The sequence below is a fragment of the Mustela erminea genome, chromosome 7 (assembly GCF_009829155.1).
Source record: "Mustela erminea isolate mMusErm1 chromosome 7, mMusErm1.Pri, whole genome shotgun sequence".
Classification (NCBI taxonomy): Eukaryota; Metazoa; Chordata; class Mammalia; order Carnivora; family Mustelidae; genus Mustela; species Mustela erminea.
The window spans coordinates 78,974,606-78,999,809 of record NC_045620.1 but is presented as its reverse complement, the minus strand read 5'-3'; the positions used below and the strand labels follow the sequence as shown (position 1 = coordinate 78,999,809).

At 37.7% G+C, this 25,204-nt stretch overlaps 1 long non-coding RNA gene across 1 annotated transcript in view; it reads left to right on the top strand.

Annotated features, from left to right (window-relative positions):
- LOC116595615 overlaps nucleotides 1-25,204 on the top strand; it is a 371,042-nt gene that overhangs the window by 297,572 nt on the left and 48,266 nt on the right. Inside the window, exons 6-8 of the long non-coding RNA XR_004287772.1 lie at nucleotides 1,246-1,419; nucleotides 7,218-7,311; nucleotides 7,877-7,971. This is a non-coding gene — a long non-coding RNA (uncharacterized LOC116595615). The remainder of the gene's footprint in view (nucleotides 1-1,245; nucleotides 1,420-7,217; nucleotides 7,312-7,876; nucleotides 7,972-25,204) is intronic.

Sequence of the window (25,204 nt, the reverse complement as noted above, 5' to 3'; positions counted from 1 at the left end):
ATCTCCAGTTTGGACCTGAAAGTCATTACTGGCTCTTCATATCCCTCAGACACCTCAAGGCGTTCTCCGGCTGCTTATTTAGTCCCAGGTTTCTTTGGGTTTCCCTGACATGGTGCCTCTTGCCCCGATAATAAAAAAGGGGGGGGGGAAATACTCTGAGAAGCCAGAAAAAAAAATATTTAATAGAAGTAAAAAAGACTTAATAGCATCTTCATCAAGGATGTACACTTTGGTCTTAAAGGGTGAGTTGGAGTTGGGAGGAAAGGGGAGGAAGACAGACTGCTTAAAAGCAGGAAGGCGAGACAGGCTTAGTGCATTTGGAGAAGAAGATCTGGGAAGGAGTCATCTCTGCAGCTCCTTGATCTGTCACTGGTGTCGGTTTCATAGACAGGAGTAGTGATGCCTGGTCAAAAAGCACAGACTTTATCTCCTTAGGCTCCTCAGTCTCCACTCCACTATGTACACATGGCCGTGGCAGAAGGAAATTGCCTTGCAAAAGAAAATTTCAGAAAGAATCTTGCTATGGGGGCTAATTTCCTATCATCGATTCTAATAGTTATTGGTAGAAACAACCGTATAACTATCTTTGCCCCCAGACCTTTCTGTTCTACCCAACACATGTGTGCGCACATGCGCACGGGCGCGCGCACGCACAGGCACCTTCCTCCAATCCTTCCAGCCTTCCACTCCCTCGCCTCTTCGTTTGCATTTGGTCCTGAGATTTTTCTGTTAACCATAGGTGGGGCCCATCCCCCTGGTTTTAACTTCTTCCCACCAGGAGGTAGAGATTTATCTTGACAAACCGTTTGGAATTGCTGGGGGGAATATGAATAAAATTTGAACACACGTCCTACAGCAGTGAACAGAATACCTGAGAAGTTTGAAAGCTTTCGTGGGAGATTAGAGGCGGCGGTGAGGAAATGTGCTACCAGTGGTGAGCTCCCAGCACAGATATTTCACTATCCAGGGATCTCTAATTACTAATACAGTACATGAACAGTATGATATGTCCTTACAATTGCAGACGCCTTTTCAAAGATAATCTTTAATAGTTTATTTGACAACCTGTAAAATTATAGAAAATTATTAGTCTTGGGAATTACAAAAATCCCTGTAGTACAGTCAAACAATAAAATTATAATTACCTGTGGGTAATTGAAATTTAACTGTTTTTTTATTGTATATTACACATCAATAGCAACATAAGTTCAAGAGGTTTTTTTCTTCTTTCCTTTTTTCTTACAGAACCTGAGAAAATGGACAGCACTGTTGGGGGCTTGTGAGTTCCTGTCACAGTACTGAGCTTGAACAATTTCGATTAAAGCCCCATGTTTGAGACTGTCATTAGACCTGCATTAAATTACATATCTGGAGTGTTAAAAAATAAAGAGTACAGTAGCTTTTTCTCAGCTACCTAAGGTAGGTAGTTAAGGCCTTGATTATCTTTAAAGATCTATTTTTTCCCTCCACTGAAAGTCATTGTTTCTTTCATTAAACATAAAACACATTTAAGAACCCTAAACTGTGCAGACAGGAATATTAGGATGGCATATTCCAAAGTACCTTTGTTCTGTATTCATTGCTCTGGCTTGACTTCCACATTGTATAATGTGATTTTATTATTTAGCCCTCATTCAGGTGAACTGAACAGAATTGGCACTGCTCAGGCCCTCTAATCCCCTGGGCTTTGGATAAAGTGGGGCCTTGGCTTCCTGCTCCTCTTCCTCATTCCCCTTCCCCTTGCAACACCCCCCCCAAAAAAAATTTTAAAGAAAGCCACATAAGCGTTTTCATACTGAAGCAAGAAGCTAGCATTTCTGTTACTCATCATGTCTCTTTGAAATGATGGCCTTTATCACAACCTGTCCAGGCCCCACCCTTCTGGGTTCTTTGTTCAAAGAAGGCTCTTGGTTCTTTGGTTCCTCCTCGCTGAATAGGAGTGTAAATGAATGGAAAGAAAGTAATGGACCTGTGCAGGGGGGAAAAGGCCGTAGGTAAAAGGGTTGATTCCTTTGCAGAATTGTCTTCACCCATTGCCCCTCCTCCCAGCTCCATCCTCCTGCCTCCACACCAGAGTCCTTCCATTTTCTGTCTGTAAACATCAGCGCTGCTACAAGGCCCGTGGGGAGCCATGGGCCCTCAGGGTAGTCCTTTGAAGCTTTTATACAGAAGTAGCAGCTTCAGGCCAAGTGGTCTGACCCAATTCCTTCTCTATGGTTTGGAGAGTAATGGGAACGTAAATCTGCTTTTATTTCGAGAGGCACTGATTTTCACCTCTTTATCTAGATAGAAGGAAAAAGGGTCAAATTATGTAGAAGGTTCCAGACTGATATTAGAAATTAGCCAGTAGGCTAGTGCCATCCTTTCTTCTGTAAAGGGACTGAGGGGTCCAGTGTGGGAGAACAAGGGGCTCAGATCTTCCATGGTCACCACTGTGGGGATTCATGACACATGAGCTGGAGGAAGGAGGGGTTACTTCATCCATACCTTTGTCTTAATTATATTAAGTGAACCAAGACATAGAGGATAAAAGAAAATTAAGTTCAGAAACAGCAACCCCAGCTCATTTCTTCTCATGTCCTCCTTCATTCATTCACGTAGAACTCACATAGATGATGGGAGACAGAGCACACGCATGCGCACACACACATGCCCCTAATCTTTTAGATAGGATGTCATCAAGATTTCCCATTGGGTAGCCGAAGTCATAACTTCATCAATCTTAAGAACCAGTATTGAAAAGCAAACATACACAAAGCATTTATTTTTGGAAAAGGGAGTCTTAGAATCTGTTTTATAAAATGATTTAATGAGGGTCCTGAAAACATAAAATCTTATTTTCTACCCAACGCTAGGTTAGAAAATATGTATACCATCCTGAGCATTAAATCCTTGTTGCAAAGTGATGAAAAGCTGACATATGACCCTCAAGTAGAGGAAAGTTCAAGGTGGATAATGTCTCTCTGCAGACTGGGGTAAACTCAGCAGTTTGGAGCCCTATGGATTCATGACTTTGTAAATGTCCATTCGATGCTGTCTTTTTAAAGCAGGAACCAACTAACCTCTGGTGTACTCGTTCACCTTTCTTTTCCTACTGGAGTGGAAGCTCCATGAGGAGTGGCACTCTGTCACCCTCATCACTGTCATTGTCACAGCCATCCACTGCTCTCACACTTGAAATAAACTCCAGCCCCACATGTGTGGCCCCTGCCTGCCTCTCTGACCTTGTCACCCTCTATCTTCCCCTCACTCCCTCCAGCCAGTAGGCCCCTTGCTATTCATGAATGTACCCGCTTCTGCCCACTTTGCTTTTAAAATTTTCAGTCTTCTCACCTTCCCAGACAGACAGGTCTTCCTGACTACCGCTTGAAAACTTGCATCTTTCCAAACCTGGCATTCGGCTTCCCCTTAGTCTTGTTTTTCTTCATAGTACATATCATTGTCTAAAGAGTTTTACCAGTGACAATAACTCAATAATATTCATTGAATGGGTAGAATTTTAGCAAGTGAAGAACATCCCAGGATGGGAATGGGTATGGACATCAAAGTGATCCCAAGTTACACACCAGGGTTCTTAGGGCCATTAACAGAAACAGGGACAGCCGGAGGGTTTTGTATAGAAATAAATAGCTAATTGCCAATGAATTGTTTTGATTTGTATATCAAAATTTGTCATTTCTTATTTGCAAAGTGGAACTAGGTGATCTACACAGAGTATAAGACTCTACATTGGGTCCAACAGTTCAGTATTATGTTGGAGAGATAAATGTAGAAACTATCAAATCCATAATAAGGTAAAACCTGGTTTCCACCAATTTAATCTCTATTAAAAGCCTCATAAACCACATTTTGGTAAAAGGGACTAATATCCATCTCACAGTTATGCCCAGCTTCTAACTCAATTGGCATATGTTTCTTCATATTCCTCTTTAAAAAGTCAATGGTTTATGAAATTATCCAAATACCTGAATCCTTCCCTAACCAGAATAAGTCACTAAATGCAAAAGAATTTAAATTGCACACAGTCCATAATCCCCTCAGGCTTTCCCCCTCTCAAGTGCAAACTTTAGTTCCAAGAAAAGAAACACATGTAAAAGCCCAGTAAATTTTGGGTAGGTGGCTCTATGATTTTGACTCAATGCCCTGATTTTCACCCAAGCTGCTGAAAGGTACAGCTTAAAAATAGCCAACTGCTATTTTTCCACCCTGTCGCATGACTTCCTCAATTCCTCTTTCTACTTCAGGAGGAGTGAAGGTGAAGGTGGAAGTCTTTTCCTCAGCAGAGTCTCACTCAGCAGAAACCCCCATTTGTGGAGTCTTATGAGAGGAAAGCCCTACAGAGTCCTGGGAATGGTGGTGGTGGTGGGGGTACCTCTAAGATAATGTTCTAGAAAGGCATTTGTTTTCTAAAAACACTTCAGAACGCTGAATATGCTCAAGACGCAGGCCTCAAAGCTATATGGTGGTCTGTATCTCTCAATGTAGATAGTGTCCTTTGCTCAATTCAGCTGAAGGCTCTCGGGTTGAATCTTATCTTCTGGAAGATTTGAAAATGTGGAAAGCAAGACAAAGTTCCAACCTCGGGCTTTCTGAAAGAGTCTCATCTCTTGCTGTCAACTTTAAAATGGCTGTCATCTTCGGGCAACCCCAGGCCATTTGCCAACCTATACAAGGGCTTCACAATATGTATCATGTAGAGGTCAATGTTGTTCCCTCAGTATCCACATCCTATGGGTAGCCAATTCCTTTTAGATTCAAGTTTATGAAGGGAATGGATTTCTTTCAAGTCTGAAGGGGACCTCACCCTGTTTCATTAACTTGTTAAACCTTCCTGACTAAAACCAGAGGCCTGGTTGACAGTCTCTTCACATCCCTTCCAACTCTGGAAGTCCAGGTTTTTGCTCAGGCCCAGATAATTCTTGTAGTGAAAAAGTGAAACTTCTGTTCTAGCTAATTCAGTCTTCGGCACATTTGCTACTGTTTTTTAGAAGCCAGAGGCGATTTACAAGGGAACTTGCAAAGCCATTTTGCCTGAACAAATTCTCCATCTGGTGATTCACTGAACATTATCTCTTATTTCTTAAAGGAAGAAACAAGGAATGGACTTAGAAGGCCTCATGTTGATATTTACCTGCCAAGACATCTTAACTCGGCTGACTCTCCAGACAGACCCATTTGTAAATTTACATTTAAAAACAGTCCTTCAGGATAATTTCCCACTATCCCTTTGCTTCAGCTTAGGTCAGTGAAGCTGCAAGTTGAAGCCCTGTCCACAAACAAATACTGGAATAACTGAACTCCGGGGAGAGTTTTGTAAGGAAAAAAAAAAAAAAAAGTCTTTTTTTTTTTTTAAATTTCATGAGGCCCATAAGTGAGTCTGAGTGTTTTTTAGTCAGTTGTTTGGTGATGCCTAGGAGCATTGCTGCTGCCAAGGCATCTCACCTTGCCTCTTATGGAAAACAGAATGACATGAGGAGATTGTTATTATGCAAAGGGAAGAAAACAGGGTCTGTTCCAATGAAGGAGTGACTGTGAACTCACACAGGCTCTGCTCTTTCTTCTGGGATGCTCTCAATTCCCCAAACCACCTCCCCTACCCCCCCACCCCCCACTCCGTGACCCAACTCCAGTCCTTGGTCTTCTCTTCCTTCTCATTGCTGGGTCATTTAAGAACAATCCTTGGTGGTCTGCTGGTCTTCCTGCAAATTTTACTAGGACGCTCTTGATCTCTGTGTCTTCTGATTTCCTAAAGCCAGCTATGCCTTCCCATTTGAAGACCAGCTTTTTCTCATCAATCGCATCCCTTCTTCTGCCCTTTCCACCTCTAGAGGTAATATCTCCCCATCAAGTTGGTTTGCTTTCTAGCCAGTGTGTGCCTAGGACAAGAGACTGCTCTCGGCTGCTTCCCAAAGGCCACATACTGCTTCTTATTCAGCTCATTTTCTTTGTGTTTCTGTGACCCTCGTTGCTATTTGACTTTGAATCTTGCCTTCTTTTTATAGTCCTCTACCTTTAACACCAGAGGACAGAATCTGGGCCAGATATATGTAGAAAGAGGGCTAGGAAAAAGAGAAGAGGAACAGACTGGGCCAAGAAGGGGTAAGGGGTTCACAGAACACAGGGAAATGGAAACACTGTACATAATTTTATACAAGGGAACAAACCAAGACAGGCACTCATTCACTCACACATGTATATGCATTCATTCATCAACTCAACACTTGTCTGTAGCAAGTACTATACCTCTGAGTTGTCTCTTTTACAAAATCGCTCAAGATTATTTCTTCTCTCTGTGCAGGAATTTTAGATTAACATAGCCATCCTCCAACACAAATATGGAATGACCATTCTTTAAACCAGAGATGCTTGTCTCTCTTTTGTTCAGTGTCAGGCAAAACACAAGGCCCTGATCTGTGGCACAGCATGATGAAATTGAAGCTTTTGCCCCAGCTCTCACAGAGCATTCGTCCAGTCATTTAGTCATTCAGTCAGTCGACCATTTAGCTGATATTTATTGAGCAAGAACCTAGTCCATGTCAATTCTTGTTCTTGCATTCAGAAAGCGGCAGTGAATAAAACAGTCTCTGGTCTCATGCAAGTTACTTATTAGAGTAGTAGGTTGAAGGGAGACATACATATCCCTTCAGGTGTTGATGAATTATGTGAAGAAAAATCAGGTGGGTAAAGGGATAGAAAATCGTGAGGAGAGAAGTTGCATCATTAAGTAGAGTGGCAGGAAAAGGCTCCACCAATATAATAACTTGTAATTTGAATGAATAAAATGTGGGAATAAGCCATATGGATTTCTAGAAGAGAACCTTAGATAATGGGAGCAGGAAATCAATAATCCTCAAGTAGAAGAGTGCTTGGTATATTCAGAAAATAGCAGAAGGTGGAGTTACCTAGTGGGTCCATCTCTTAACAAGCATCCATACACCTTGCATTTTTCCGAAAAATAGTATCTACTTCATTATGATCACCTGTTTAGTGCTCATCTTTTCCCTCTAGGCTACATATGACATGAAGCAGGAAATCAACTGCTTGGATTACCCCCACATCCTAGTGCTTGCTCAGTATCTGGTACATCAGAGGTGTACCATAAATAGTAATCAAATGAATGAGTGGATGTCTGAATAAATTGCCCTATAAAGTGAGATAATGCACATAAATCTTTTAGCTCCATAGCAGACATATACTACACATTTAATGTATTTCAGGGACAATATGTTGCTGCTGATGCGGGTGATGATGATACAACCCAGCAGAAGATGAACTTCTTCCCGAAGATGGAGAGACTACTCCCAGTCTATGGTAAGCCTATGCAACATGAAGGTCTCTTTAACTGCCTCTTGCCAAAATACAACCATTTGGTGTGTGCTCTGTGATAGCTGTGGCAGCGGCCAATGCATCTGTGATGACATACATGTATAACAACATCCAACTATATAGTCAATAACAAGAAGGAGGAACTATTCAGGTCTAAGTTTGCTAAAGCCTGCCAAACAAGGAGGAAGGTCTTCAGAGAGCAGACAGTTAAAGGGTGTAAAATGAAGAATGTCATCCAGGTAAGGGATTATTTATGGTATGTAATTAGCTACTTGAAGTAAGTTCCACATTACGGGCCCACATACAGAATTAGCAGATGTTGTTCCGAAGGTCCAACCCTCACAGTTTTTGAAGCATCACATACAACAGAGGAAGTCTCAGTTTGAAATAAGGGACACCAAGGAAAGGTGACATCGTCATAGAGCCTGAAACGTTCTGGGGTTGACAGAAAACAAATCAACTAGTGTTGATTAAACTCCAGATATACAGGATATTAGAGCTGATAAGTGTTGTAGAGGTTGTTTCACAAAGCACCTTATTTATTTCACAGATAAGGGAACCTCTGTTTTTGGCTAAAACATCTCTCCCCAACTTTTGTCATCAGTGACAGAGCTAAGAGTTGAAGCTAGATCTTCTGTCGCAGAAGTAGGTGTTTTTTCAATTAATCTCCTTAACTGGTCTCCCTGCTTACCTTCCTGCGCTTCTATAATCTATTCTATACCTAATATCAAAGTGATCTTTTAACCCTTCAACCCTTGAACTCCGGTCATTTTTCTATGCCTAATAAACTCTCCAGTGGTTTGTCATTACAATTACAATTAAAATCCCTCATAATGGCTTATACTACTTCCCTAGCATATAATGTTGCCTGGCATGTAGTAGGCGCTAACGAATGAATGAACTTCTTTTTTTCTCCAAATAATACAATAAAGTTGGCCAACCATAATAAATCTGCAGAAACACTTGATTTAAATAAAATGTCCAGTAGTATTTCCTCTAAAATTAATGTCAGGATGAAATTCAAGCTGAGTAAAAGTGGGTTAACTGAAGTCAGCAATCAGCCCCAAATAATTTATTTTAGTCTCCATTTGCCAGTGGACAGCCACTCATTCCCTCTCTGGCCCAGCCTCATTAGGCCTGTTTACCAGTGATTTTGATGACAATATGGAAAGGAAATTTATGAAATCTGAAAGGCACAGAGTTGGAAAGGATAATAAATACAACAATCAACATTCAAAAATGTTCTGACAGGCTGGAATTCTGAGCAAATTCCAATAAGATGAAATTTAATAGCAATAAATGCAATGTCCTGTATAAAAGTTCAAATATTAATTGTACAAGTACAGGATGGAGAAACTTGGTTTGGCAGGAATTCATGTGAAAAAGATCTGGAGGATTTAGCCGACCACAACTTTAATAAGACCCATCAGTCTAAGGCAGATGCCTTTAAAAAGTCCCATTCGTAGGTTGCATTAGTAGAAGCCCTTTTTCTAAATTACAACCAGTAATCGTTTTCCTACACTCTGTAGCTCAGGCCACATCCGGCATATTTTGTTCAGTTCTGGGTGCCATAGTTTAATGGGGACACTTAATCCAGAGGAAGGAAACCAAGATGGAGAAAGTCTGAACACCAGGTCATGGTTGAAAGAATTGAAATCCAAAATCACGCCAGTATTTTAAGTTCTACACTACATTAGGAGAGCTTCATTTTTGCTGTTCTGGAAATCAGAATTTGAAACAATGGCTCTAAGTGGGTAGTGAATATACCGTTACTGACAGAAAATTTTGAATGAGTGAGTAAGTAATGTAAAGGAGGAAGGAAAATTTCATTAAACATAGAGGAAAATTATGTGTACCTAGAGTTTCACAATAAAATTGCCACCTGCAAGATGGAATACATAAATTTTTTGCCACTAGAGATTTTCAAGGTGATACAGGAGCGAACAACTAGACATCGAAAGATAAAAACATTGAGTGATTACACAGTCTCTGCATCCAGGACCTCCAAACTAAGCAGTTCCTTCCCCGCTCTCGGTTAAGTGTCCAGAGTGGTCAACTCAAGAGTCCCGTTCAGTTCCACAGTCCATAGTTCTCTGTGTATGGAACTAGCTGCCTTAAAATTGAAATAATTTCCCAAGAAACTTGACTTACTGTCTCCAAATAAAAAGATGCCATTCTGGAGCCTGCAGAAAAGAAAAAGAAAACTTTGTCTCTTTTGGCAATGATATATAAAACTTAGCAACCCAAACAAAGAAACAGTTCCTAACCAGCTATCCCTGTCAGGACTCAGCACAGAAGTCAAAAGAGAAATGGCCATCTCTCAGTCTTTCCTGAAAGAAGCCTCTTTGCATAATTTAGAAGCTGCTACCTGAGGGTCAGGCTTCTAATTTTGCAGACATCTAGGGGCCAATTGCTGTCCTCCCCGAAGGCCAAGGAAGCCTAGGGACACTCAACCCTGACCTCTCTCTCTAGCCTGTTCTGTGATTATATTTGTCCATTTAGAGCTATAAAACTGTTTTTATTGCAATGACTTTAAAGTCCTAATATCTAGAGGACAAGTTCCCAGTTTTGACTTTTCTTTTTCAAAGTTATTCATTTTTATATTTGATTTTATAGTATTTGTCAAGTTTCTTTTTAAAAAATCCAGCTGATGCTTTGATAAGGATTGTTTTGAAATTATAAGATAGTTTGACCAGAATTAATAACTTATAAAGTTAGGCCATTTCACCAATGATGATGGGCTGTCCTTAAATAGGTTCTTTCATGTTACTAAATTTACTTTTAAAATTCTCTCCAAAGAGTTCTGGTGTATTCTTTGCCAACTTAATATCCAGATAATTAATAGGTTTAATGTGGGTTGTTTTTTTTTTTTTGCATTGTCAATGGAATCATTTTTTTTCTCAGATTTGTCTCTAATTAATTTTTATATCATCAAGGAATGGTATTAGTTTTGCGGGAAATTATCTTCTGTTGGACAATCTGGTTGAATTTTCCCTCTAGTTTTAATAATCTGCCTTATTTTTAATCTCTAGGAAGAATAACGAAGTTTTGGCTTTTCTCCTAATCTTAGACCTCATAGTTCTTTTATTGCCTATGGAATTGCTAATGACCCACAGTTCTATATTATACAATAGATAATGGGAATACCTTTTTTTCCCTAAACTTAAAGTGAATCCATTTAAATCTTTTCCTTTAAATATGTGTTTTCTATTGAATTTTGTTATTTAAAATCTTGTTATATTTCTCCTTCTATAGGTGTAATTGAATAATAGATGATATTGAGCTATCCTTGAATTCTTTTAATAAACCATTAATCACTTTATTTTAATCCACTATTAGAGAAAGTTAATCTGCTATTAGTAATTTATTAGTATTAAATTGATTAGTATTATGTAATTTATCACCTATGTGTACAAGTCAAGTGGAGTATATCTTTTGTAATGATCTTACTTGATTCTTTAAATTAAGATTTTTCTAATTTTATGAGTTGTTTGGATTTCTCTTTTTTCCTGTCTCCTGAGATAGCATTTTAAAAGGAAAATAATGTATTTCTTGAAAGTAGTTCTACAGAACAACTAAATATGGTTACCCCAAAATTATAAATATCTGCTCAATAAGATATACCACAGAGTGAATAGTTTAAAGATAAGGAAGATACTGTAAAATGGAACAAATATTTTGACTGTTTAAAGGACTTATGCAAATTGATGATAAGAAAGATCTCCCAATTGTGAAAAAAAGGAATGAATATGAACACACAATTTTCAGAAGGGTAAAAGTGAATGGTAGCAACTAAAGAATAAGATGTTCAAATTCATGAATAATTAAACGATTAAAAGTCAAAATAAGAAAGAGATGTCTTTTAATACCCATGAGATTAACAAAAATTAGAGGAGTTGGAGACAAAAAGGCTTCTTGTACTCATGAGTGGTGAAACTGTTGTAATGTCCCAGAGATACATTCAGCAGTGTTTGTCATACAGTATTTACAGGCTTATGATCCAGCAGTACAACACAGTGAAATTCCATCCTGGGACACGTACTGTGATGTTTTTTCTAGATTTAGTATTGTAGTGTAAAATGGAACACTAGTTATATATCAAGGAGGTAGATACGCAAAATGTAGTAGATTCATGTGGAATTCTATGCAGCAATTAGAAATAGCTATGTGGACAGATACACAGGAACATGGATAGATCTCTAAAGCACACAGATGAAGGAAAATTGTAAGTAAAATTGAGGCTATAGCACAATGTCACTCATGTAATTAAAAAAAAATACCCACACACAAAATACCATATATGCTTTCAATGTTAAATTCAATTTCAAGCATATATGTTAATTATATTGGAGTGGTGGTTATGAGAGTAAGAAAAATGGGAATGGTGAATGAGAGTAAAAATGAATGCATATTTCACCTACATTCTTACATACATACATAGACACATGCATTTGTAAAACAAGAAGGATCCCTGTATCAACTTACAAGAGAGTGCCATGAACCAAGAAATATGATTAATCAAACCTTCTGCACTAGAGATAAAACAAAATGAGAACTACAAAAGTGTCTCTTAGAACTCAAGAGACTTCAGGAAATGGAGAACTGTCAGAATTTCAGGAGTGACTGTCCCCTCACCCACATGTCTCTGTCTCTGGGCTTTATTTAGCCTTGCTCTTCTCTCTCAATAGACCCACTGTTTTTCTTTTTAGCACACATGGCAAGACTTCCATTTTTTTGTATCTCCCACATATGTATATCATCTCCCTTGAAAAGACCAGCCTAGGTTGACTTTTAGGGGAAACAAGTGTAATTCACAAGTAAGAATCCACGAATACGGTAGAAAACACGTATTTGTTATTATAAAACATTATAAAACTGCATCTGCTGCATTTCTTTTATGAGAAATACAGTGACACTTTCCAAAGAGAATTCCAGTTATCAACTTAATCAAATATTTCTATAAACTCCTGAAAGCTTTTGAAAATCCTATTTCTTTAGTTGTGAAAATTTTGTGCTTCATTTCTTCTTTCCTTCCTCCATTCCTTCCTTCCTTCCTTTCATCATTTGCTCCCTCTTTTCTCTTTTACCTTCTCTTTCTTCTCTTCCTTCTCCTGCTCTGTCTCTGTCTCTGTATCTCTAGCTTTATGTATATCTCTCTTCTCCTTCACATCCTCTCCTTTGCTCATAATTCCAGCATCAAAAAGTTCAGAAAAGTGGTTGCCTTATGGATCACATAGTCTGCTAATTGACTTTTAGGGAAAAGGAGTTTTCAAAATAATTTTCTTTAGTAACATGACAGTATTTTCTCTGTTTTCATGAAGCTTTTATGTAAGCTTTCCTTTGCAGCACTACTAAGTTTGATAGATTTGGTTCTATCTTCTGAAAATTTACAACATATCCTGAAATCTAGAAATCTACATCTCAGTTGACCAAAAAAATCTCATCAAATATTTCTCAACCAGTGGTTCTTGCCCTCCTGATTTGAAATAAAAGTTTTGAGCGAGGCATGATATTCAAGTAGAGACATGGGCAGCAAGGTTGCCACAATGCTTATCATTTCACTGCCCTCCTCAATGATGAAATGAACAGAGATACTAGGGTTGGAAACGTGATGCTTCCTGGCTGTTCGTGGCATCCATCTCACTTCATTGAGTACTACAAGCGAGGAAGTCTTGTGGAGTGTGGAAATAATAGAGACATATGATGAGCACTTTAAAATTCAGAAAGCCATTCAGAAACACCCACCATGTAATTAAGCTGTTTATTTTTATTTTCAGTCTATTAGAATTGGTAGAATATTTTCACTTTAGCACCAGCATGTCAGTGGGACCACAGGGTAGGGTGAGAGGGTGTTTACAGCCACCAGCATAGTATCTTAAAAGGATTTACTTCCTATCCTACCCACTCCACATCCATGAAATTAAGTAAAGGATTATTTACGTGTTTGTTTTCACAAAGATAATGAATTGTTCACTGGCTACTGCCTTATCCCTCTGCCTTCATTCTGTTAGTGGGTATTAAAAAAAGTTAAGTTTTGTTTCCCGTAAATGGTGTTATTAAATCACAGAAAAAGCTAATTTCCAAGAGCTTGTTGGGTGGTTGTAAAGATGGCTGTAGGGCTCTTTCCATGAGTTCCAGAAAAGATGTGGTGAGAGGTTTCACAGCTAGTTGCTTTTCCTCTCCTAAAATATATGCCATTGTTTTTAAAACTAAATGTTTAGTTATATATGTGAGTATTTGCTCTAAAGGAGACTCTGTCATGTTGAAAATCCTTCCAAATGTCTTCTACTTCATCTGTAGCTTCAAGGTATAGCTTCTCATCTCACTTGACAAGGATATGAAATATGGAGTTCTTTTTTTGGAAGATTCAAGCAAAACTACTTCCTAGTAAAAGGGTTCCCAGAATCAGCTCCACCAGAAGTCACACTTAAAGAATTCCCCTTTAACTGTCATCAAGTATAGTTTTGATATTAATGGCACCCACCTTGCTTATCTAACCCGCTAGTCTCTCCTGCCCCCCGCACCCCTCCAGGGAGTAAAGCCTCTATTCCTAGCAAACAGATAGTCCCTTTTCAGGATATGTTCATTCTTGCTTCTTGTACTATTTCCTGTCTTCCTGATTTCTGTTTAGTCAAACAAACAAACAAACAAGCACCCAATCCAAGCAGCCCATCAGCCTTCCCTATTATTCCTGCCAAACAACCCTCTCTCATCATTGCATTCCTCCAGTACACGGGGTCATAAATATGGCATTCATATAATTCCTTACCTTGTTCTCTGGTTATTTTCTTTATGAACACACTCTGTTAATGTGCTAATAAGGGCAGGGGAATCTATAGACTATTGCTTGATTATTTTTTAAAACTTGCCTACTGCATAAGGAAAAGCTAGACAAGCAAAAGACATCTTAACAAATACTTTTAAACTCAGTAAGTTGCTACCTGGTGTAGTCACTTCCTTAATTGTTAGACTATTTACCCTGTAATTAACTTATGTTTCTTAGAAATTTATATATTTGGGTTATAAAGCAAGGACTGATCAGCTTTCAAATGTGTCCTTGTGGATAGCCCCTCTCTGCCTTTTTTTCCCATGTAAAGTCTGGTATAATTTAAAAAATAATAGTATTGTTATTGTGTGATATTTCAAACAGAGAAACTAGAATAGAAAAATAAATATTGAGGCATAAATATGCAGCTTACAAATAAAAATATTAAACACTACATGCCAAACATTCATTTGAATTTTTACACATATTGACTCATTAAATTCCCAGAACAACCCTATTATGTGGTACTATTATTATCATCCTGATTTTCTGAGTGAGCATGGAGTTAAGTACTTTGCATAAAGTCACACAGATCGCAGGTGGCAGAGGACAAATTTGAAACAAAGCATTCTGGTTCAGGACCTGTGCACCTAATTCTCATCCTATACTATCTTTTTGCTTTGCCTTTCCATTAAATCCTACCATTAAGACACATTTGCTTTAGACTCTTAAAAATAACATTCCCTCTGTAAACAGCTTTCCAGTTCCATTCCACAGACTCTCTCAGTGAGATGAGGATTACTAGTAATTCAGTGTTTATCAATCCCACGTGTGTTTGTGCTTTTACTTGTGCACTTGTATTTATTTTTGTGTGTGTATTTGTGGACTAGTATTTTTCAAAGATTTAAATTTTATTTAACTGGGCATCATTTGGCAGTTACCTTAATTTTACTCAACATGTTTTTTTTTTTTTTTTAAGATTTTATTTATTTGACAGAGATCACAAGTAGGCAGAGAGATAGCCAGAGAGAGAGGGGGAGGCAAGCTCCCTGCAGAGCAGAGAGCCTGATGCGGGGCCCGATCCCAGGACTCTGAGACCATGACCCGAGACGAAGGCAGAGGCTTAAACCACTGAGCCACCCAGGTGCCCCTCAACATGGTTTTTAAGATCTATTTCCATTGTCATATATGCCCTTGGCTTCTCATTTTAACTTCTATTTAGTGCCTCATGGTAAATACACCATGAATCTCCTGCTCTTGGACATTTGTGTTGTTTCTAGATTTTTGCATTAAGAAATAGTGCTACTGTGACCATTCTTACATATGTCTCCTTCAGTTCATGTGCTTAACTTATTTTAGGGAGTATAACTAGCAATCAGATTACTAGGACATAGGTTATGACATTTGATTAAGTCACTTTCCAGATTGGCTATCAGGTTGTAGGCCTAACATTAGACTGACTGTGGAGTTTCTGCTTCTCCACTTCCTGGCCAACATTGGTGTTCTTAGACCTTATATTTTTATTAATTTTATGAGTATGAGATTGTCTCATTATTTAATATTTATATTTCATGAGTACTTGTTGAGGCTGAAATTCTTTTCATTTGATTTTACTCACTGTTTCTCTTCTGTAAGATGCCATCTCAATTCTCCATTTGTTGCTTTTCTTAATTACAGAAGTTATTTATAGATTATCAATGCTACACTTTTATTTCTGTTAAATTTTAAAAATGTGTTTTATTCAGTTCAATTGCTTTCAACTTTGTATTTGGTTTCTGTGATAATACAGACATTCAAAAATTATATGTGGTCAAATTCATCAGTTGTTTTTATTATGGTACATATAATTCAATGGATTTTATTTAGTATAGTCACAAACACATGCAACCACCACCACAGTCAATTTCAGAATACTTCTGTTATCTTAAAAAGAAACCTATACCATTTATCTTTCATCTCCCTATGCCTTAATCCCCTATCACTAAGAAACTACTAATATAGTTTTCATGTCTATAGATTTCACTGTATAGGACTTCGATATGTGTTTTTTGTGACTGGCTTCTTTCACTAAGCATGAATGTTTTCAAGATTCATCTGCATTATGGCACATTTAATTATTCCACTCCTTTTTATTGTTGAGTAATGTTTCATTATATGGATCTACTTAATTTTGTTCATTTATCCATTGATGGACATTTGAGTTGTTTACACATTTTCGCTGTTACAAAAAGCACTGCTGTAAACATTCATATATAAGTCTCTATATGGAAATGTTTTTTATTTCTGTTGGATATATCTGTAGGAATGGAATTTCTGGGTCATTTGGAACCTCTGTTTGATGGTCTGAGAAACTATCAGACTGCCTTCCAAAGTGGCTACAGCATTTTCCACTAGTGTACGAGGGTTCTGATTTCTCTGCATCCATACCGGTTCTTACTGGGGATAAAGCTTGGGGGTAGAACATTTGACTGCATACCAGTTCTTGTTTTAATTCTAGCTATTTTATATGCATTTCCCTGATATTAATGTTGAATGTCTTTTCATGTGATTTTGACCATTTTAAAGTCTTCCTTGGATAAATATCTATTCAGACCCTTTCCCACTTTAAAAATTAGGTAGTCTATTTATTTTTGAGTTGTAAGAGTTCTTTATAAATTCTGAATACAAATCCCTTGTCAGATATATGCTTGGCAAATATTCCTTCTCATGCTTTGGGGTGTCATTGTGTCTTTTGCATGCAAGTTTTTTATTTAGATAAAGTCCAGTTTATCTACTTTCTTTCTTTTACTGTTTACATGTTTGGTGTTGTATCTAAGAATTCTTTGCCAAATCCAAGGTCATGAAGATTTACCTCTATGTTTTCTTCTAGGGGTGTTATATTTTTAACTCTTATATTTAGGTCTTTGTTCCACTTTGGGTTAATTTTTGTAGTTAGTGCGAGGAAAGGGTTTAACTTTATCCTTCTATATATGGCTACCCAGTAGTCCCAGAACCATTTTTTGTATTACGGTGTATAATTCTCTTTATATGTTGCTGGATTTGGTTTACTAGTTTTTGTTGAAGATCTTTGCATCCATATTCATTAGGGATATTGGTTGTATTTTTCTTTTTTGTGTATGAGGATTTTGGTTTTGGTATCAGGGTAATACCTCATAGAATGAGTTGGAAAGTATTCTTTCCTCTTTACTTTTTGGAAGAGTTTATAACAAATTGGCATTAATTTTTCTTTAAGTGTTTGGTAGAATGCAGAGGTAAAGCCATCTGAGTCCGAGTTTTTCTTCCTTGGTAAGTTTTTCATTACTGTTTTACTCTCTCACTTGTTATAGGTCTCTTGTCTATTAGTCTATTTCTTCTTGAGTCAGTTTTGATAGTTTGTGTCTTTCTAGGAATTAGTCCAATTAATCTTATTTGTTGGCATGCAGTTGTTTATAGTAGTTCTTTATAACACTTTTTCATTTCTATAGGGTCAGTAGTAATATTTTCTCTTTTGTTTATAATTCGGATACTTTGAGACTTCTCTCTTTTTTCTTGGCAATTTAACTAAATGTTTGTAAACTTTATTCATCTTTACAAAGCACCAGCTTTGGTTTCATCAGTTTCCCAATTTTTTCCTAGTCGCTATTTCATTAATTTCTGTTATAATTTTTATTATTTCCTTCCTTCTGCTTTCTTTAGATTCAATTTGCCTTTCTTTTTTTCAGTATCTGAAGGGGAAAGATTAGATTATTCATTTGAGATATTTCTTCTTTCATAATACAGGCATTTACTGCTATATGGTTTTCTCACAACACTGCTTTAGCTGCATCCCATAAATTTTGGTATATTGTGTCTTCATTTTCATTTGTCTAAAAGTGTTTTCTAATTTCCCTTCAGATTTCTTCCTTACCTTATTGGTCATGTAGCTGGGTGTTGTTTAATTTGCATATTTTGTGAGTTTTCCAAATTTCTTCCTGCTATTGATATCTAGTTTTATTCTTCTGTAGTTCAGGAACATATTTTGTGTTATTTCTGTCCTTATAATTTATTGCCTAGCTATGGCTTATCCTGGAAAATGTTCTGTGTGTATTTAAAAAGACCATATATTCTGTTATTGTTAGGTTTGGTGTTCTATAGTTGCCTTTTAGGTCTAGTTGGTTTACACTGTTATACAGCTTATACTTCCTAGTTTATCTTCTATTTGTTGTTTCCATTAGTGGAAGCTGGGTATTGTAGTCTCCAACTATTGTTGTAGGAATATTTCTCTTTTTATTTCTGTCAATTTATGCTTCATGAATTTTGGCACTCTGTTATTAGCATATATGTTTATAGTTGTTATATCTTTTAGATGGATTGACTCTTGTATCACTATAAAATGTCTCTATTTCTAGTAATACTTTTTGTCTTAAAGTCTATTTTTTTCTGATATCAGTCCACTCCAGTTTTCAGTCATTATTTCTTTTAATAATTTTTTTAATTATTTTCTCTCTCCTTTCCTTCCAATACCCTCATTACGTGTGTGTTGGTATGTTTTATGATATTCCACATTTCTCTGAGGTGCTCTTCATTTTTCTTTAATCTTTTTTCTCTCAATTTTTCAGCTTGCACAATCTCTATCACTCCATCTTGAGATCACTTATTCTTTATCTGCCTGTTCAAATCACTATTGATCCTCTCTAGTGAAGTCTGTCATTTCTCTGATTTTTTTAAATTATATTTTCTTACATAGTCTTATATTTATTTATATTCTCTGTTTGATTCAATATTATAATCATACCTTCCTTTATTCTTTAATTATGGTTTTCCTTAATTCTGTGAGCACGTTTATAATAGCTACTTCAGTTTTTTTCTCATAAATTGAATATTTACTCTCTCTTATAGGTAGTTTCAGTTGCCTTCAATTTTTTTTTCTATATATGAGTCATACTTTCCTATTTCTTGACATGCCCTGTAATTTTTTCTTGGTACTGGGCATGTTGGAAAACATATTATACCAATTCTGGGTACTGTCTCCCTACTCCTATCCAACCCCAGACTTGTTATTGTTATTTGCTTATTTATTTGTTTAGTAACTGACTAGATTAATTTAATGTCATCTTCTCTTTTCTTTGCTTCAGTGTTCAGCCTCTGATGTTGTTCCTCAGGGACGCATAGGTTTGGATGTGTTCATAGCTGCCCAGAATGACAGTGGCATTGATAGGACTCTCTCCCTCTCTTTCCCTGACCACATTTAGCTATTAAACCCCACTAATTGCCAGCTGATTACTCTGTTGCATTTAATAATGCCCTGGAGTATAAATTGCTCTACAAACTAATCCATTCAGATTTTGGCTGCTTTGAAAGAATACTTTCTGAGGTCAGGGTTTGATTTTTGTTCTGATCCTTGGAGGGCTCTTCCCAGCTGTACTGGTCCCTGTTCTCTTCTGCAGACTAGTTGGCCTACAGTTTAATCTGTATCTTCAGTCTCCTCCCAATTGCCTTTCACCACAATCTGTACTGTTCTTAAGAGTGCCTTTAGGCTTGAATTTCTCACTCTAGCTTGCAAAAGAAGGCAGTTCCCGAGAAAGAGCTATCTGCTTTATGGCCTGCTTCTCTCCCCAAGCAAAAATCTCTGCACCAGGGATCTGAAAGTAGGGAAATAGTAAGTATCTCTTCAAGGTCACCTCCATTCTAGGAACTAAGAACTCCAGGGAGGAGGGAGCAGAAGCCTGGGGTTCTCTTAGCTTGCCTCTTCTGGTGTGGAACCATGGCCCCATGAGCCAGAGAAAGAGTAATTCGGGTCTCAGTGGAGCCTCCATTATACATTGGAGGCTGGGCACAAGAAAGGGGTCCCTTCTTCTCAGTTGCACTCACCTGGGACCTCGCCTCAGCAGCAAGACACTTGGGGCAGGATGAAAAATGTTGACATCCTGCTCCTTCCAGAAAGAAAGCCCTCTGTCTGGGTTCTGGGGAGAGAGGGAACTCTATGTTCCGGGTGACACCAGTCTGGAGAGGAATCCCTACCTCAGTGAGCTGGAGGGGAAAAGAGAGAGCGTGATCTTGGTTCAAATACCACATGCTCTTACTTTCATTACCAATTTTTCATAGGTATTTTTCAATAGATGTATCTTCATAAGCTGTTCGCCCATTAGGACAATTTCCAAAGGCTTTCATTTTTTTTTTTTTTTTTAATAGTTTTTACCAGTTTCACATGGGGTCCTGGCTGACATTTTCCTCTTACCATCTTACTAGAGATGGACCTCTTAGCTCATTTTAAGATTTTTGTTTTACAATCTTTATAGATATTCCAGGGTTTGAGTTGCAGAGTATTTAGGAGGCAAAATAAATTCTTAATACTGGATGTAGGCATATATACAATTGAGTGAATTGATCTAGTTAATAATCAGTCAGTTAAATCAAAACAGTTTCACTGAATTAGCCTCTTTAAGAAAATCACATTTTCCTAACTAGTCAGTTATCTTGTGATGTGTTTTATAATATATTTAGATAATGTTTCAATAATACCTCATTTATCTAGTAACGATTCATCCAATAAGTTCTCTTCTCAATACAGCTGAGAAATAGGAAACAATCAAAACTAGTTTTAAGTGGCCAAAGGAGATAATGTAAAATTACTGAACTAAATATCACAAACAATATGTCAGACACTCACTACTATTTTGGAGATAGTTTTGCCAAATGTGGTTTCCCAGTTAAAAGGTGAGAGGCGCATTAAAAGGAGCACAGAGAGGTACTAGAGAAGCACAAAAGTATACATTACAAATAAGAAAACAAACAGACTGCCATCTATACATTAAAATTTTCTGAGTACATCACAGAATTAAAAATTAATTAAAACAGTGATTGAATTTATGAGTAATTAATGAACATTTAGTGTACTCTAAGGAAACGAGGGTACTTTAGAAATATTTCCACCAAAAAGTTAAAGTAAGACATGTTAGTGTTTAAAGGGAGAACTTCAGTTGTGTGGAAGAGTAGAGAGAGGAACTGATTATTTTTATAATAGGTGTGACATGAAGTGCTTCTATGTATATGGAACAGCCATGGTGGGCTTGTTTTGGAACATACCAGTTAGTCTGTTGGGTAGAAACTAATGAATATTTGTACAATGAATGAATTAATGAATCAATCCGTCAATTAATTAATTTTAACAATTATTAGTCTATCAAGATATTTGGGGCTCATCAGAATTGACTTTATGCTAAACCTTGATATACACAGGGGGTACAGCACAGTGATTGCACATACCACATGTCATCCATCTCAGCCTTCACCCAATATTGTCACTCCAAGCTTTTGTGCTTTCAAAACTTTTCAATGGAAAACTTCATGTATTTTTCTTTTACTTTTTTATATCCATTGTCAACACACTGGGCTTCCTTTTTGAGGACTTTTCTTTCTTTCCTCCTTTTTTTTTTTTTTTTCCCCATACCAAGGAAAGTGTTACCATACAGTGTAACAGAGAACAACTGAGGTTTGCAGCAATGGCAACTACACAATGCCAGCCCCTGAGAATGCAACTGGTTCTCCTACAAATCCCATTTGAATTTGAGATTTTTGACCCAGGAGATAGAATGCACCGGGGTTCAAATTTCAGAAACCCCAAAATGTGGAGGTCATAAGATAGCATTCAGAGAGAAGAAAAGGGTAGAGACCAAACCAATGGTCCAAACAAGTAACCCACTCTCATTAGGTTAGGCAGAGAGATAGTGCTGTGTTGGAAACAGTCCAGGAAGTAAACAAGTGCAGGGACACTCAAAGGGGAAAGGACCTGGAGTGATTTCTTGAGAAACAACAGTCTGAGCCAAACCCCATTTCATATGTTCCTATGGCTGTATTCAGCCTTGTCCCTAACATGTATGGGGGTAGGGCAAGAATAAATATAGAGACTGACACATGATATCCCTAATACTTAAAAGTCATAAATCAAGCTAACAAACTATTAAATAAAAAATATTCTGTGTTCTGACGTTGAGGTATATCCCTTCACAATGATCCCTAAGCTTAGATCTGAACTTAGAATTCATAGATTCCTGGAAGTTCCACAGAAAATGATGGTATAGAGAGGGCCAGCCTGCAGCTCATGGCCCTGATGAGCTCCCTTTTTTTTTTTTTTCTCATCCCTACTTTATCCTGCACTAGTCAAAGCCCTCGTATACTTGTGGGGTCATCACAATGCATACAGCTTAACTCTATCCACACTTCACACCAATAGCACCCCTTTGGCCAACCCTCAGGCCTGGAGGCACACATCAGGCAGCTGAGGGATTCCTGATCATGGACCACCCCCTGAAAGAATTCTGATACATGGACCATCCTCTAAAAGTCTTGTTACCTCAGCCTAAAAAACCCCTCCCCCTGAGGGGAGGAGCATGAGCTGAGAGCTAGAGCAAGACCTTCTAAAGCCCAGGGTGAGACAGGTGCCCTCTCTCTCATAGCTATGGGGAGTTAGCGCTGGCTGTTAATGATTCATCTAGATCATATAGGATCCTTAATTCTCCCTATCTTTTCGAGGGCATTACTACTATTCATCTAGGTTAGACACCTCAACTCTGCCCAAATTAAAGAAGAAGAACAATTAGGATGATCATAATAAAATGCTGAATATTTCTCCATTTATTCTTTAAAATTGCTCCAGGAAAATTACTAGGATTCACAGAAAACTTTAATTTCTCTTGGTTTTCTATGCAGTGGCTTTTTAAACATCTTGCAGTTTTTCTTTTTTCTTTTATTTCTTTTATTATTTTATCGTCTTATATTTTAATGAGCTACAACAACTACAGACTGCTTTTTTTTTAAAGACTCTTGGAAGTTAGAGCTGTCTTACTCACCTTTTTTTTTTTTTTTGCCCTATCTTCTTGTTAGGGCCTTGCATAATAGATGCTCAGTAAATATTTGTTGAATACTATGGCAGCCATGAGCCAGAGATCAACAAGAAAAAGGTAAAGATTGCTAAAAAGCACAACAAAAATGTGAGCCAGGAGGTAGTTCCCTATTTCCTTGTTTTTGTGACAAGAGAGTGGCTACTTAGAATCATTGAAACATTCAATTATTTATTGCCTGTGGATTTCTTTTTCTTTTCTTTCCCTTTTCTTTTCTTTTCTTTTTTTAGAAGGTAGCATGCTTGGTACATTGAGAGTAGTTTGGAACAGATATCAGGGTGAAGAGGGCTGGTCATCGCAAACATAAAGCCAGACACAGAGGGGTCCATTCTGCAATTAGAGAATGGTCTTCTGTAGAGGTAAACCAAGGGGGGCAAGCAGGCTGAGTTGTCATTTAGCCTGGGCCTCTGCTTTATAGAGAAGTGAAACTGAAGGAGATCCGTTCTCCCCTGGACAAGCAGGGAAATAAGATATCATTTGGAATGTCAGCTCTTTTGCAGCTTAATTATTGAGTACTTTCTATGTTTCTAACACTCACAAAAGTTATGCTTTACACGGTAAGTATTGTTGTTCAGAAAAAAATGGAGCCAGTGTAGACCCCAGTTCTCAAGAGCTGCTTTATGCAGAAAGCTGAATCTAGGCCTTAGACATTAAGTGAAATGTAATGTGTAGTAGAGAGATACAGGACTAGTTCAAGTGAAGAAGTGTATGTTATGTGAGAATGAGGTCTGAGGGAGTATTTCAAGTGCAGGAGAGACATGTAGTAGAGGATATTGTAGAAACTGTATATGGATGGAGGGGATTAGAATCATATCATGGAAGTTCATGATTTAAACTTACTGTTCAATTTAACATGTCTCCTTCTAATATTCTGATAGATCTGGATGCCCATTTTTATTTAATGATTAAAGACTTACATAGTATTAATTTCCTAAGCTTTTGTCAAATACTAAGTCATTTACACCTACTAAGAGCCCATAAGGACTTTCATAATTCCCTTTTTTGCTAATGAGGGAACCAAAATGCAGTAACTAATCAGCCTTACACAAACTAGAACGTGTATGTGGTCCTCACGTTTTTCCTTTGCTTGCTGGCCTGTACCAGAAATCCTCCCACTGTAGCTTAGTCTTTTAGGTTGTAAGTGACTTCTCTAGGGCCTTGCAAATTCTAGCAGGTAGAATAGTAGCACTTTAAGTTCTTAAGTGTCATGGGTCAGGGCAGAAGAAGGCATAGGTGGGCACTGAAGGAGTGTGAGGCAGTGGGGAGATGCTGTCAAGGAGAAGAATGAGAATGGCTGGTCTGGAGTGGCGCAGACTAGCTCACCTCATGTCTGTGCTGGGTGCTGACCTGGGTTAGGAAGTCAGAAATGACCGTTGGCTTCCAGACACAGAGGGGCCTACTGAAAGAGGCAGTTTAGGAAAATCAGCCAACTTGTGCATTTCCTGAAGTGATAAGGCTTTAGGTATATAGTAGGCTTGACTCAGCCAAGATTATAAGGCAGCATTCTATGTAAGAATCAGGCAAAGGTCACTGAAAACCTTACAGGAAATGATTTACTATCTAATATAGTGCTTACTCTAACTTGAACTGGGTCTACACCTAGAGAAACAATACTGAATCAATATGTCTTGAACCAGAGTGTGTATTTACTTCTCCTACGTGGTCTGATCCTACTGTCTTCACAGCCAGTTCTCTCTAGGCTGAAGGCCGACTGTTCAAGTAACTCTCTAGCTTTCAAACTTGCTAGAAGAAAACTTCCTTAACTAGCTTAGAGTAGCTCTTGATTCTAATACAGTATTATTAAACATTTAGTAAATTCATGGGATCATTTAAAATGCTCCAGTTCATTTGGAAAGCCTGAGGGTTTTTTCTGCCCGTTTTCAATTAGTCCTTATATTTCCTCCCTTTTTGTCCTCCTCTGTGCCCTGTTGTCCACCAAAGCTTCTTTTATAGATCTTAAATATTGAAAATTCTTTCTTTGTTGGTCTTAGGTCATGCCTTTCCAAATGACTCAGCAGCCCCAATAGAAGGGAAAACTTGGCTTATATGTTTCCCAGAAACCTCCTAGATAGATCTTAAATAGTGCTCCTGGCATTAGCCTATGTGTAACATTTTTTTTTTTAAAATCAGAGATAAAGCTTGTTATTCCATGTAGGTTTCTTGCTTGACTTCATAGCTGCAAAGCCTAGTCTAAAATGAACTCCTGAATGTTCAGTTTGTCTAATCTTTATCACAAGGAACATCAATACTACAA